This window comes from Abramis brama, assembly GCF_963993115.1.
Source record: "Abramis brama genome assembly, chromosome: 15".
Taxonomy (NCBI): domain Eukaryota; kingdom Metazoa; phylum Chordata; class Actinopteri; order Cypriniformes; family Leuciscidae; genus Abramis; species Abramis brama.
In genome coordinates, this window is record NC_139977.1 from 13,200,739 (window position 1) to 13,215,984 (window position 15,246).

At 35.3% G+C, this 15,246-nt stretch overlaps 2 long non-coding RNA genes across 4 annotated transcripts; both read right to left on the reverse strand.

The window, feature by feature from the left end:
- Window positions 1-4,212: 4,212 nt before the first annotated feature.
- Window positions 4,213-10,090, reverse strand: LOC311097240. 3 transcript variants are annotated; one of them, XR_014609216.1, is made up of 4 exons: window positions 6,044-6,239; window positions 5,874-5,916; window positions 4,602-4,661; window positions 4,213-4,525 (listed from the first exon to the last, which is right to left on the reverse strand). It is a non-coding gene; the product is annotated as an uncharacterized lncRNA (long non-coding RNA). The 3 variants fall into 3 exon arrangements; XR_014609214.1 differs by lacking the exons at window positions 5,874-5,916; window positions 6,044-6,239 and adding an exon at window positions 8,838-10,090; XR_014609215.1 differs by lacking the exon at window positions 5,874-5,916.
- Window positions 10,091-10,431: 341 nt separating this feature from the next.
- On the reverse strand, window positions 10,432-12,647 carry LOC311097241. The gene is made up of 4 exons (XR_014609217.1): window positions 11,339-12,647; window positions 10,828-10,917; window positions 10,717-10,748; window positions 10,432-10,559 (listed from the first exon to the last, which is right to left on the reverse strand). It is a non-coding gene; the product is annotated as an uncharacterized lncRNA (long non-coding RNA).
- Between the last annotated feature and the right edge of the window lie 2,599 nt (window positions 12,648-15,246).

Below are 15,246 nucleotides of genomic sequence, written 5' to 3' on the forward strand. Positions count from 1 at the left end.
GTACCCCCAACACTGCACGTTTTCTTTGTCTCCCTAATCAAACACACCTGATTCAACTCATCAGCTCATTATCACATGGGTTAATGAGCTGATGAGTTGAATAAGGTGTGTTTGATTAGGGAGACAAAGAAAACGTGCAGTGTTGGGGGTACTCCAGGAGCAGGGTTGGGAACCACTGTTCTAACTGACTTTGACATTATTTTCATTAAAGAGTTAAAAGGAATAGTCAAACATTCGCTCACATTTAATGATGCACAGATATCATTAAAACCTTTTCATTTATGGAGTCAGATGAAATAACGAGAGAATACATTTTCAAATGTATTTCATTTAATCAAAAAATACTTTGCCTCGAGAAAAGACAGTAACACGTAGAGAGCTTCTGCGCTGGTCGGATGCCGGACTTTGGGCCGATCGAGCGCGATTTTACAATTGGTTCAATCGGTGCAAAAAAGCATCCACCCTTTCTGTTACCGGTAAAGCAAATTTAGATGTTGGAATCATCTGAATCATCAAAATCAACAAAATCATGGGTTTGGTGGTTCATTGTTCATCGTTGATTACTCAGTATATCATGGGACAATTAAATGTAGAATAACTGTCTAGCCAGAATATCTTCAGAGTTTTTAAAACTACAACCTTGGCTAAAAAATACTGCTGACACATTATTATTTTCAAATGTTAAATGTAAGGCCTGTAAAGAGAAATCAAAGGTTAACTAGTTTGGCCTATTATACCCCTTTTCACAAGATGTAATATAAATATATGGTGTCCCCAGAATTTCAGCTCAAAATACTCCCCAGACCCCAGATCATTTATTATAGCTTGTCAAATTTGCCTCTTTTTGGGTTTGAGCAAAAACAGCAGTTTTGTGTGTGTCCCTTTAAATGCAAATGAGCTGCTGCTCCCCGCCCCCCGTTCAGAAGAGGGTCAATCATTTCCACGAGCTTCGGATATCTGGCAATAACAAAACGCGCGAATCTCACTTATCTTAAGTCTAAAAAATAACCAGAAGCGGAGTGCACCCTGATGGAGAGATTCAGGAAGAGGTTGCTTTTGGACTGAACCTGGACGTTTCTGAATGGTTAGTGGATACATTTATGTAGTTGTTGTTGTTGTGGAGTTACATTGATTCATCTTATCGACTTGCATGAACTGTAATGTTTAACTTTTACACAATGTTAGTTCCATGAGGTCTTACCAGCTGTGACATTTTTTGGTCAAATAGTGTTCTATGCTCGTCTGTGCAGCGAGAGAGAACAGTTTGCTGGAAATTTTGCCATTGCATTAGCACTGGTAACACTGTTGTAAACCAAATGGCAGTGCTCTGGGTGGAAACGTGCTGATACGTAATGACGTAATGATAACCTCAGTCAGGATTTTTTTTTTCCTGTGTTTTTATTGCTCTTTTTTTTTTCTTTTTTTTTTTATTACAAATTTTTCAAAGAGATTTTCAGATGTCCACTTGAGTGGACAGCATGCGTTTATGGTTTAAACTGAAGAGATACTGTATTAAATATAATATAATAATCAACAGATATAGTGTGTGTATTTAACAAACCAATCAATAAAATTATATAAAATCATGTGAAAATATATATATACAAAAAATATAAATGCGAAATATTGCAAAGGCAATTGAACTTCATACAAGTTGAATACTTCATACAAAGTTGAAGCGTATCTTTGATATCAGAACATGAGGACGTGATTCCATCAGAATTTTCTACAGCCTGTCAAGGTACAACTGTGGAAACCACTCAGATGCTCCCTCCAGTGTACCAGAGTATGTCTTTTTACCTTTATTAGCTGATAATTCTGATTATGTTCAAGATGGACACATTTCTAGCATAGCCCTCCTCTGAGAAAACCTAGAGATCAGGGCCCGTATCCCTAAAGAATTTTTGTGCAAAAAGTGGCTCCTAGCGGCCAAATTCTAAGAAAATTCTCAGAGTCATGACGTTTTCTTAGAATTTCCCCTAAAAGTGACACGAAAATCCCAGTTAATATAAAAGCTATTCCTCAAGATTCCTAGCGCTTAAAAGGGCTCCTAAGGCAAGATCTGCTAAGAGCAGGGAAGAGGACTTTTAGTGGCTTAGGAGTTCCCCTAAGCAGCTGCACAAAATGGCCAACAGAGGAGGCAGGAGAGATGTCCTGCAAACACTGGATGACAGGGAATTATTGAGACGCTACAGATTGGATCGTGCAGGAATCATGTTTGTGGTGGATCTCCTTAGAGATGCAATTACTTCAACTCGACGCCACAACGCTATTACACCGGAGAAGAATATTACTATTACTCCATTTTCTGTGTTTGTAGGATATTTGTTAACAAGCCTTCATAAATAGACCAGCCAGCAATCACAGACATTGATAAAAGCTGAGCCGTGTTACCCTCGTTAAGACCACACTGAGTTGTAACGTTGCAATTTCTACTTCATTAAGGACAGCCCCTTGAGATAGGCCATCTTGTTTTCAATGGGGTCCATATGGGAGTGAAAGTACAAAATATGCCAGCTAGGATATTAATATGAGCAAATAAGACACGAATCATTATTTGAACAGGGTGTAATGAGCTTAAGTTTTCACATATTTTAGATTCTAATGTTAGGCTATAACCCCTACAGCTTACTATTCATTTTCCAGATATTTTCTTGAATGTGAAATATTATTTACAATTACAGTCTGCATAAGATTAGAGTGTATAATTATGTTTATTGATTTGAGGGTACATCCTTTGCTCATTATCACCAAAAGTTCATTTTCATCAAACTTGTAGGATCAACCAATCACGGCTTTTGAAATGATGACTCATACCTAGCAACGGGGTCAACCACACCTCCTCACTAAGATAGGATTTTCCATTCATTCCTTGCTCAGAGTTCACTGAAAATGTTCTGGAATCACTTCTAAGCTAAAACTCCTGGCAAGGAATTTTTAGGTTAAGTTAGGAGCTCTCTGAGAGGATTCTCAGAATCTTTAGGGATACGGGCCCAGGTGTTTTCAATCTCATCTGAAATGAGCAGTGTTGGGGGTAACGCATTACAAGTAACATACATAACGCAATCAGCTTACTTTTTTGATGTTACAAGTAAAGTAATGCGTTACAAGTAACGTGTATTACGTAATCATATTTTTTTTAAATGTTACGAGTAAAGTAATGTATTACAAGTAACACGTGTTACATAATTAGATTACTTTTTGATCTAACAAGTAAAGTAATTAATTACAAGTAATGTGCATTATGTAATCAGATTTGTGATGTTACGAGTAAAGAAACCCATTACAAGTAACGTGCATTACGTAATCAGATTACTTTTTGATCTAACAAGTAAAGTAATCAATTACAAGTTATGTGCATTACGTAATCAGATTACTTTTTGATGTTACGAGTAAAGAAACGCATTTCAAGTAACGTGCATTACGAAATCAGATTACTTTTTGATCTAACAAGTAATGCATTACAAGTCACATACATTATGTAATCACATACATTTTTTGATGTAAATGAAAATTACATTCTAATAATACACAAATACATTTATTTACAGTCAAAAAAAGTTACTGCAGATTAAGTATTTTCAAAAACAACATTCACAGTATGAATTGTAGCTGAAATATAGCCATTGCGGTCAGTGGACAGATGATTAATCAGAATTTTCTCCCAGTCTAAAATCAAAACTTGGAAAGTTTAACTGTGATATGACTCATTAGATATTGCTTGATGCTGCAATATTTTTTTTACCTACAAGAGTCTCCTAGGATAGAAGGAATGGGTGGATATTCTGGAGCAATTTGGCATTTCTGACTGACCATTGGACATCTTGGTTTGGAGGGGGAAAAAATCGACACACAACGGCTTGCCACTTGGTGGCAATGTATAGGATGATGCACAAGAGTCCACTGTAGAGGTTGATGTGCAACTTTGCCAAAAAAATCCATGCATTTGCAAAAAAATGCTTTTTTGGAGCGAAATCTGATCGGCTTATATTTTTGACATGCTTGCAGAGAAAGGCTTACCAAAACAAAGTTACTGGGTCACTTTTCACATTTTCTGGGTTGGTAGATACATCGGGGACCCGATTATAGCACTTAAACATTAAAAATGTTAGTTTTAAAATTCCCTCTACATACCAGAGGCCTTGATGTGGGCAGTTACAGGAAGCCAATGGAGGAGATGATTGAAGACCAGTTTGATGGTATTAGCTGGAAGTATAGCAAGTGTGTGGTCTTCAGTTCTATAGTAGTATATCAGTTCTATAGTCTTGAGAACAGAATACAAAAAAATCGTCTGAAATACAAAAAATAACCACATTTTATTGTTGTTTAAAATTTTTAATTATTAAAAACTTCAAGACATTTCCATGACAAAATTGATGCGAAGCTTTCAAATTCCGATCTGCCGAGCTAGGCTGACTTTAGGAAGATCTTCTACACAGAGGATGTTGACCATCGGAAAGGCTTCCATGTCAAATACCACCATTCCGTCTTGACCCTCAGGGTTCTCCTTACATTGGACAGAAATCTGAAAGATGCATGCAGGCATTTGTAGAGATTATCTAAAATCCTAAAATAATTCTGTCTCTTTATGAATTATATACCTGAGCTTCATCAGTCACATCATCTTCCGGCAAGAGAGTGTATTTGCAGCAAGTTGTACCCTTATGTAATGAAAAACATTATTACTATTTTAAAAGGAAAGCAAATATTACAGTTTAGAATATATAAAACATGTAATGTTTAACTCAAATCTTTGCGCCTTATTAGCACAGTGTTAGCACTCAGTGCTAGTTTTGCCTTACCATTATGTTGACAATCTGACCAAGTTGTCGAATAAAGATGTTATATAAAAACAATTAATTACTGAAATACTATGATTAACAGTTTTTGGTGGGTTTTTTGTGGATTGTCTTTTTTTTGCATATGTTATTCTTCCGGGTAATTACCCATGTGACTGAATCGCAACCTTTTGTGGATTCGCACATTCGTACATATCACCAAAACCTTCATATACTTGTCAAAAGAATTTGATGATTTAATGTTTCATCAGCTACTGTTCCAAACATATAAAAGCATCAACAGCAAAACTAGGCAAAGCAAGCAACATTTATTTATGTAATACCGTTTCATTCAAAATGGTATCGAAAGTGCTTTACATAAAAGAAATGAAAAATAATCATAAAAGGTCAATAAAATAAAAAATAAAATAAAAACAACAGAAAAAGTTACAAGTGTCATTGGGCTTTATTGTACCTTCAACGTCTGAACGTATTAAATATTACATATGGCATGTAAATTAAATGAAACTATTAAAACATACCAGTCAAAAGTAACAAGTAGCAAATCCTTGTGATACGGAACAATTATATTCCTGTTATTGTTAAGCTTTAAAAAAGGAGAAATCCATGGTGGGATTTAATTATTATTTTTTTAAATCACAATAATATAGAAGTTAACAGAGCTTAGTTTGGCAAGATTGAGCATTTTACCTTTAGGTACTTTACTCCTAGAAAACATCATGTCAATACTGTGAGATGTGCGGCTTTATCTGGGAATATCATGTATGTCCCTGGCTTACTGTACATCTTTAAACAGATAAGGCACTGTACATCCCTTCAATTTATGTAAACAAATTAATAAACTAAGGCCTGTCTCAAGAATTTCAAACATTTCTTTTATTTTCAGTCTTACACTTGTTGCTGTTTTCTAAAAAAAAGCTTTTTTCACAGCATTAAATTGCTGTAAAATCATCTTAATACACAATTTAAAACACTGATACTTCTCTGTATCATTGATTAATCAAATCTGCTATTTAATATACAATCATTTGTATGTTAATTTATTTGAAATAGCAAGAAGAAAAAAGAATTTACCTCCAAAAATCACAGCAGATGCTGTACATTACATTTGTCTTCTCTGAATTTGAAATAGTAGTCCATTGAGTTCATTTTATAACAAATCCACATGTTCCAGTAGTGAAATTAGATTTAATATATATATATATATATATATATATATATATATTTGTGAAATATATACATACCCTATAAAACAATCAAAATGAAGTCTACAGGACATTCTTCTACGATGACTTGAAATGATTTGAATGTAGGTCTCAAAATAAAAGCATGTTACTGCATACTGATTATCTTCTGTATAGCATCACGTTCATCATGAGAAGGCATGCAGTCAAGATTGCTCAAATCTTATGAAGTGATGATTAATTACAGAAGAAGATAGCAATCACATATTGTTCAAAAACAGGAAAACCTCAACCGATAAATGCAATCTTGGCAGTTCCGCATGACAAGTCAGCAGTCATCAGTTCTCAATTCTTGGTAAAGGATCAGTTTAAAAACCTGAACTTCTTACAAGAACCCAATCTAGTACTAATCACTACAAAATCTTACAATAATTAGTTTCCGACAACACAATTGATAGCCTGGATGCCAGCCGAACTTAGCCCCACCCACAAAATGTTTAGGTCGGGAAATTCTGACCAGAATCTGAGTATGACGACGTCAGGCTACACAATTGATTTAATCATGGTAAAATGTACTAAATTATATAATCCATACGTTATGACAACATATGTTTTGACATTGCTTTAACAATTTTTTTTTAATGTTATACAAGATTCAACTAATATTTTTAAGTAAATTTATTGTCATTTGAGTTAAAATGACTTAATGTGACGGGATAACTAAGAAAACTAAGTGAAGACTCAAGTGCAGAAAGAATGATTTATTATCAAAAGAACAAAGTAAAACAAACACCCACGAGGGGGGAGAACCATATATAAACACCACAACAACTATGAAATGAACATACCACTGGGTCACAGGAGAACAGGAGACATAAACAATACAACGATCCGACAAAGACTGCAAACACTAAGGATCTTATAAAAGGGACAAATCAGGCAGATAATGAGGGAACAACAGGTGGGACAAATGAAACCAATAATGAGATAACAAGGAGGGTGGGGTCAAAACAGAGACAGGAACACAAACACCACATGTGCTACCCGAGACAGGACAGGCATGTGACACTTAAACATCCAAGTTGATTGTACTTAAAAATTTAGAGCAGCAGCAACTTTTTTACAGTGTAAAATTTAAATATGATATGATCAATAAGTTATGACAACATATGTTTTTGCCATTGCTTTAACTCATCAAAATAAGTTAAGCCATTAAAAGAATAAGTTATTGGCTACAAGATTTAAAAAAAAAAAAATTAAGTCAGTTTAATGTAACTTAATTTGAAATCACTTAGACATGCAAGTTGATTGTACTTAAAAAATTGAAGACAGCTTTTTTTTTTTTACAGTGTAGAAAAACACTGAAACTATTTGAGTTCATTCTTTTCAACAAATTTTTGGTTTCTTTTCACAAACCCATTTGAATGATTCGTTCATGAATCAGACATCACTTCCCAGACAGCATGGTAACATTGATTCAATGTTGAGTTTTGATCCAAACCATCATTTTGGTTGACATCAAAATTTCAATGTTTAAAGTGTGTTGCATCAGCATTGAAATTTAGATGAAAAGGAACAGCACACATGGGTGAAGACTGGGGTGACATTGAACTAACAGTGAGTCTTAGTTTATGAGCACAAGATCTTGCAGGCATGTATCTGTGCAAAACACTACTGGGTGTTTCCCAATCAGTGGGGCGTTTCAGTTCATGATGGGCACTTTCAATGGTGTTACCTCATTTGCTCTAATACACTGGGGGTTTGGTTTAGGGGTGGGCCCTCATGATTTTAGCAAGTCTTTTGAAAAATGGTTGAAAAACACCAACTGTAGTTTGAAAATTGGCACTAATTGGTATACGCCCATTTTGGTTTTGCATGTGGGCTAGTTCTCAGTAGTTAATTGATGCTTCCTTATTAGAGAGAAAACACAAGGTGTGTCCTATACAGAAGTCTTGTGTGTTTGACATGCATGAACTTTCTGAGTTTCAATACAATGGTGCATATAATGTATTTCTGTTTTTAGCATGCTTTTTACTTGCATTTTATTTATTGTTACTAAATCTACTAACATACATTAATTTTCAAAGTAAGTAAAGTGTTGAAATAAATCGTACAGATAGCATTGATCATTGGACATTGATACAATGTTGAGTTTTGATCCAAACCATAATTTTGGTTGAGATTGTAAGACTGAAAATACTGGTTGAGGCCTGGTCTATGAGACAAAAGGGCCCTGCTGGCTAATTAACATTTGACCTCCCCCATACAACCTCACTTCCTCTCAGAAACAACTCACACAAGAACATTGTTTAATGTGAATGTTTATCATTGACTGTTATGTTTTTGGTGTCATTTGAACTGTCTCAAAGTGAGTTGTACAGATATCTCATATCCAGATAGATAAAATAAAAGGAAATAAGGTTTATAGAAGTGTAGAGAAAAACTGGTTCAGACATAAGGCCAGATAAGGCCACCCCCCTTTTGTTGGATAGAAGCCATTTGAGGGTGGTCTCCCCCATCCCCCATGTCACCTGGTCAAAGAGGATAAAGGAAGGTGTTCTCGCTCTCTCTGGCTCTCTTCTTGGCTGGACATGAATTGAATAGGTGTAGTTATAATTTTGTCCCTGATATTATCAATCTTATAAGTGAAGAAGTTCATAAAGTCATTACTGCTGTGTTGCTTGGAAACTTCGGTGCTTGAAGCTTTCTTTTTCGTTAGTTTAGCCACCGTTTCAAATAAATACCTAGGATTATGTTTATTTTCTTCTAATAGGGTTGTAAAATAAGCAGATCTAGCAGCTTTTAAAGCCTCTCTGTACGTTATCGAGCTCTCTTTCAATGAAATCCGAAATACCTTTTGTTTTCTTCCAGTTGCGCTCCATTTTTCTGGCTGCTCTCTTAAGGGCCTGGGTGTGCTCGTTGTACCACGGCGTTGGACTATTTTCTTTAATCTTCTTTAAGCGCAACGGAGCAACTGTGTCTAAAGTGCTGGAAAAGAGAGAGTTAAAAGTTTCTGTTGCAATATCTAGTTCTTCTAAGTTATCTGGGATGCTGAGATGATGAAACTGATCAGGAAGATTATTAATAAAGCAATCTTTAGTGGCAGAAGTAATAGGTCTAACATATTTGAAACACGGAGTCGGCTTTGCAGCCTTGGCTAAATGTAATTTACACGAGACTAGATAATGATCTGAGATGTCATCGCTCTGCTGCAGAATTTCAATGGCATCAACATCTATTCCATGTGATTATATTATTCTATTCCTTTACTTGATTATAATTTAACTATAGTGTGTTATTTGATAATAAATTCAACTTAGTTAATATACTGTATTTTAAATGTTCTAAATTGCAACTTCATCACTACAAATGTGTAATATTTTTTTTAAATACATGACATACAAATTTCAATAGAAATTATATTAAAGTATATTTTTGTTTACCATATATGTTTGTCACTTAATTCGACAGTACACTTAAACATATTTCAGACAATATAAGTAATTAGAAACTAAATATAAAGATGTAATTAAGTCCTATAAGTGGGTCAAAAAGCCCCCTTAATTTCACCTAACTGTATTTATTATAAATGTAAACTGAAATTCAGTTTGCACATCAGTTTATTCATTTACAGTGTATTGCTTCTGTAATAAGTAGGCTACTCTTTGTAAAAGTATGCTACTTTTTTTCACAAGGGTAGATAGGACTGATAACCCTTTAAAGTCCCACTCCGATCATATTTTGAGCTATTTTTAAACATTCTCAGTGGTCTTTAAATGATGATTATGCCGTTTTTAGCCAAAATCACAAAACCTGTGCCGTTTTCTGGGACTTTGCTTCAGCAGAGCGGCAGTAGCGTCTCATTTTTTGATGATCTCATCAAAAACATTGATGTCCTGTATTTTGTAGTGTACTCACTATTGCCCTTTATTTTTGTGCGCATTGGACTGTTTTGTGTACTTGAATATTGGATGTTTAATTGTGACTGATTTTCTGTTCCTTCAGTTCAGGAGAGGACATGACATATTCTAGGTCACTACATTCAGTGCATCTGGAAAGTATTCACAGTATTCACAGTGCTTAACTTTTTCCACATTTTGTTATGTTACAGCCTTATTCCAAAATTGATTAAATTCATTATTTTCCTCAAAATTCTACAAACAATACCCCATAATGACAACATTTGTTTGTTATTTTTAATACATTTTCAAAGATTTCAGACAAACTTCTTTCACGTTGTCATTATGGGGTATTGTTTGCAGAATTTTGAGGAAAATAATGAGTTTAATCAATTTTGGAATAAGGCTGTAACATAACAAAATGTAAAAAAAAAGAAAAGAAAAAAGTAAAGTGCTGTGAATACTTTCCGGATGCACTGTAGACCTCCTGAAAGTCAAATATGGACACTTTTCAATTCTGTGGGAAATGCTATTAACAGATGACACAGGTCAGGTGAAAATGAAATGACTTTATTTGAGCCATAAAGGGAGCAGAGATGTTCATGTCTTGGAAGGCATTTGTCTTTCTTGTCTTCACTTGCCTTTAAGACAGAACTGGTCTCACGGAGCTTTTCCCCCTAAGGGAAGATATGGTTACTAGTGCAGTTGTACTATATGATTACAAGACATAAATAGCAGCAGCAAAATTAATTAAGCATTGCTATTGAGAAAACTGCTGAAATGGCTTTGTCCTATATAATTATCAAGGAATATAATATATATATAATATCTCACCTAATCAAGGCTCTATGATCAGGAACTGCCACCTGCAGAAGACAAAACAAGTCTTTTACTAAGTCGCTAGTCATTCATTAGGAGTGAAAACAGTAAAGCATGTTAACCTACCAAGTGTGGCTTGTCAATGGTGAATGTCTCTTGATCATGCATTATCACTCCACCTATTCCTTTAGGGTTTTCCACACACTGGACAGGAGTCTAAATATGCAGTTTGATTTGTTAATGTCATGAGAGCATGTCATGAATAAAGGAAGGCTTTGAAAAACTTAAAACATTACCCCCGGTTTCACAGACAAGGCTTAAGTCTAGTCCCAAACTAAAATTTGTCTCAATTTTGTTTTGTCTCAAAATACACAAGTAATGTTTTTTTAATAAAAGCTACTTAAATGCCCTAATTGAACTAAGAACTAATCCTGGCTTAATCTAAGCCCCATCTGTGAAACAAGGACTAAATGTGATGCACTGTGACAAAAACAATTATTTAATAGTGAGTTATTCATTAGGGATAACACAATGCCATAATTGTTAGATGCTGTAAGCTCTATAATGTATGATTTCAGCCATTTTGAAAATATGAACCATTTCACAGACAGACACTATACTGTCAAAGGACAAATACCTTAATTTGACGCACTGTGGATTGAAGGGGGTGGCTGCATTTCGAACCCTGAAAACAAATGCAAATGAAGCACAGATGATGTAGTCCAGAGTGTGAATTATAAGAAAATTAAGACTTGAAAACCCATGTTGCTCAAGTAATTAGTATTGTAATATTTTTCAATTTCTCATACGTGATGGCGATAGCTTGTGCATCGGGCCTTGTGGGTTTCCAACCTTCGGTTTCATAACCAGAACTTAAACCATTCCACCACAAGTTTGACATAAAGCATGTTTGTCGACTGTCCTGGACAGTTCATCTCCAACCCTAATCAAACACGCCTGAAGCAATCAATTAAGGTCTTTAGGATCACTTTAAAATGAAAGGCAGGTGTGTTTGATTAGGGTTGGAGATGAACTGTGCAGGACAGTCGATCGGCAGGAGCAGGATTGGGCACCCCTGATCTTGATGAACAAGTGTCAATGAAACGATAAAAAAAGTCTAATCTAAAGAATCTAAACACATAACCACAAACGCAACATACAGCGGTTTACAAAGACGCAAGGCTAATAGCTAATAGCTAATGCAGCAACAGCCTTATTTTTAATAATATTTTTAAGCCTTATTTTTAATTCACATAAATGTTTTCACACAATAAAAACTTCAGTAATTAATCAACATTATCAATATCTGCTTCATTGTTAATACCAGAAAAATATTTCACGTACCATAACAACAGTGTTTTGTTTTCAACAAAGGATAACAACAAAAGTGCGCCGTCTATCGAAGGTCCTCCAAAGAAAAGATTAACAATAAAAGTCTACGAGTAAAAATCTATGACTATAGCAAATTTCAAAATGTGATAATCATTACACCACTTTTTAAATGATACATATATTGTTTACCTATATAATTATATATGACTATTATTCCTGGATATAATAATTAGGAGCCACAAACTTTTATTGAAACTAATATAGTCTAAAAGTGTAACAACACATTTATTACATGCCTATTACAGGCATTATAAATAAACAACCATGAAAACTGATCAAGCAAAAAGTTTAATTGAAATAAACTTATCTGTGACCCGTATTCTGTGTCGATCACTTCCAGTCAGTCCAACCACAGTTTGCTGCTGTTTTATGTCTTTTCTTCTTGAACTCAATGAGGGAAGAGGCTTCAATCCTTTACTTGGTCTTCAAGGGTCTTCTGAAGGTTCTTCCATTATGTTTGGTCTCAAGATCACCGTGACAAACGTGAACATTGTAAATAATAAGTAAACGACTGGTCCATGAAATGCGTCTGTGGTGGTTATCTAGCTGTAAATGAAACTGTTACAAGCCTGCAAAAAAAACAGGATGCACGCACTAATGAGCAAAACCAAAACCAACCACACAGCACACCCACTGTGACTGAGCAAGCAAACAACATCTGAACATTTCCATCTCTGATTAGTTCCTATTAATTAACATTTAATACGCTAATGATTTTTTTGTATATAAATAATGATACTGGTAATTCTCAGATATGTTCTTACAAATTTCATGTAATATGTTCAGACTAAATTTCTCATAAATATTTTTATGACTTAAGAAAAAGAGAAGTTTTGGAACAACAGGAGAGTGAAAACATATATTTTTTTAATCAACTAACAAAACAATCTAAACCATTCAAATGCTTCAATGCAACAGTAAAACAAAAAACACAGAGATATATTACAGACAGCAGAAGATGACTAGATAACACACTACACCAGTAATAGGCCTACTGGTTCATTTCAGAAGTAGCGTCTTATCATCATGTGCACATTTATCCCGTCTGTTGCCACGAGGAGGAGTTATGACTTCATGCAAAGATTTTTTTTTTTTCATATTGCACTGTCCAGTTTATTTGCAAAGAATAAGGTGCTGATTTTTTTGATGGTGCTGCTGTTTAGCACTGGAATGTCTCTGGGGATTCAAGATATGTCTATCTATTTTTTTTTTTCAGTAGGCTATGTAGATTCCCATGTAATGGCTTTTCAGGTTTTTTTCCTGTGCTGACGAATTTCCTATTGAAACTGTAAATTGAGGCTGAACATATAAGGGCTTGTCCCTTTTTAACTAGTACCCTTTGCTTTTGTCACAGCCATGAGCCATGATATGTTATATGCTATTGCTGTTAGTTAGCAGGTTGTACACTATTTAGCCAAAAATATGTGGTCCTCCCTTTCTAATAAGGGCTTAGTTATTGCACTAATTTCTACGATGACGATCAGTGCAGCACACAGTGACATACTAGAGAGTTATATGCTCTTAGATAGTTTAAAATGTAAATCATGTTTGGGTCCTCTTTATTAATATTTGGGTCAGTTAATTGGATTAACTTGATATAGCTAAATTAATATTACAATCAATTAATCAGTTCGTCCAATGAACTCTTTTGATTATTCATTTATTCTAAGAAAAGCGTATCTTTCATGGCCACCGAAAAATATTTTTTTCTTAGCCTGTACAGCGCTTAGAGCATGTAACAAGATCAAGATCATAAAATAGACTTTGTTGCAAGCAGAGAATCAGAACCAAATACATATTGTGCACAAGTTTTATTAACTAAATCACAAACATAACTAAACTAAACAAACATACATACATACATGCATAGGTAAAATGGTGAGTGATATGGAACCGGAAGCAGGAAATGGAACTATGGAAAAGGGAGTCCCCACAAGATCAACCTGAAGAAGCAGCAGTTGAGGCCAGAAGAGAAGAGAGAGAAAAGAACCATCAGCTTATCATTTTCAGAGCACCTCATTAAATTGATACTTGCATGGTCTGTGCAGTGGACACAATTCTTGAAGTGGTTGAAAATTGAATTGTTGATGGGTCTGTGAGTGCCAAATGTTACTGTACAAGTTGCAATCGTTTTCTTCTCCGCTGGATGGAGAAGATATGATGAACTTGCATGGTTATTTCGACCAGTGGCGTAACTTTGTTTTAAAAAGTGGGTGGGACATTGCTAACACAATGATAATAAATCAGATGTATGTACAATAACATTACGATGTCCAGCAATCGATTTAATCGATTTTTGGGTTTTTGTCATTTAATGAGGTCTAATATATGTTGTTAGTGGCATTTTGTATGTGTTTAAATGGTCCAGTGGCAGAACTTTTGCCAAGCGTGTCAGAGGTTCTGGGTTCTAATCCACACTCGAAAAGGTTTTTATTTTATTTTATTTTTTTATCAAAACCGATTATGTTTATCAGTGGTTGAATATCAGGCAGGGACACATTTGTGTGCATTTTGTTTTGTAATTTCACCGGAACGAATAGAGAATCTCCACAACAGATTGAAGTGCGCGTCCGAGTGAAGACTGTGCGCGAGCCAGAAGAGAACACAGTATCCGCGCCACTGATCGCAGCGGCAACGAGCACTTTGATCACTTGATTTCAAAACAACACATTTCAGCGCTAGATCGCCTCTTATTTAACAAACGAACGAAATGAATGCTCTGCTAGTTAACTGAAGATTTTTTTATTTATTTGTATTGGTACATTCGTGCCGCGAGATGTTTCAAAAGTGGTGGGGACAATATCGACCTTAGCAAAAAGTCGTGGGGACATGTCCCACCCGCAAATTAAGTTCTTTAAGTTCTTTAAGTTCTTTTCACCCAGTTCTTTAAGTTCTTTGAGTGAAACAGTTCTTTACCCGTCTGTTGGCAGGTGCTCAGCAGCTGTCAGCCGCCTGAAGACTGGTGATCTCTTTCAGTTGCTCCACTCTGTCAGGGTCTTTGCATCTGTCCTGTGCCTTCTCACGCTGAGCAGGGTTCGTTCTCTGTGGAATTCTGTGGCTACCTCCTGTTTGAGGCCTGCGGGAGCATTGCCAAGGAGAAGATGATGCTGGTCAGCTCTTGGTGGCTCAGGCTGGGTGTCAGACGTCCGCTTT